Source organism: Chiloscyllium plagiosum, unplaced genomic scaffold (genome assembly GCF_037043375.1).
Source record: "Chiloscyllium plagiosum isolate Xiang-an unplaced genomic scaffold, Cpla_swu_hap1 HiC_scaffold_18, whole genome shotgun sequence".
In the NCBI taxonomy this organism is placed as follows: Eukaryota; Metazoa; Chordata; class Chondrichthyes; order Orectolobiformes; family Hemiscylliidae; genus Chiloscyllium; species Chiloscyllium plagiosum.
This window is the reverse complement of record NW_028270156.1, coordinates 91,608,416-91,609,235: the sequence shown is the minus strand read 5'-3', so window position 1 is coordinate 91,609,235 and position 820 is coordinate 91,608,416. Positions and strand designations below refer to the sequence as shown.

General features: G+C 46.0%; 1 non-coding gene across 1 annotated transcript; it reads left to right on the top strand.

Moving 5' to 3' along the window:
• Positions 1–261: 261 nt before the first annotated feature.
• On the top strand, positions 262–334 carry trnar-ucg (transfer RNA arginine (anticodon UCG)). The gene has a single exon. It is a non-coding gene; the product is annotated as a tRNA-Arg (tRNA).
• Positions 335–820: the final 486 nt, after the last annotated feature.

Below are 820 nucleotides of genomic sequence, written 5' to 3'. Positions count from 1 at the left end.
TGGAGTGGATCATGAAACCGCGTCGTGACTGTGAATAAAACGATGGAAACTTCCAGCAGAGAAGGAGGCGACCCGGAAGCAGGCAGCTGAGGACAAATGTTTCTCCTTTGGCAGTGAAAGGCATTGCTTCACAAATTGGAAACTTCGAAGTGAAGCAATGTTGGTGAGTATCTTCGGTGCTTGTTCACCTTTTTAATTCTGATTCCGTGAAAGTCCATGTCATTACATATCGACAGTCTGCCACGGGCGGGCTTGCCTCTTGGGCCAGTGGCGTAATGGATAACGCATCTGACTTCGGATCAGAAGATTGTAGGTTCGAGTCCTACCTGGCTCGAGGGGGAATGTTTCGGTTTAACCGTGGTATACATTGACGCTCCCCTGTAAAGTTCTTTCGGGACATCGCCTCTGTGCTTCCACATGTAAAGCTTGCATTTGTCCTATTGTCCATTTCAAATTCCAGCTCTCCACAACGGACACCTCCGTCAGTTTGGCGGTATCTTCTGGTGTGTCCCCCTCTATGGGTGAAAATGAGCATGAGTTCCTCAAAAGAGTAACAATTCGTTCTACTTCTGTCCCATTATTGTGCCATGTCAGAACATTGGATAACCTCATTGACATTTGACCTGGAACATTAGAACGCACGAGACTTTGGGCCAAAGTTCGAAACTGCGACTAGTGTAGATGGCTCTCTGATTAGCCGCAATGCACACGGGCGGAATGGCCTTTTCCCACTTTGTAAATCTTCGAAGACAATTTGAAAAATATCTGCAATGAAAATGTTCAGACAGGGTGTTTTATTTACACCAAATACGATAGTATC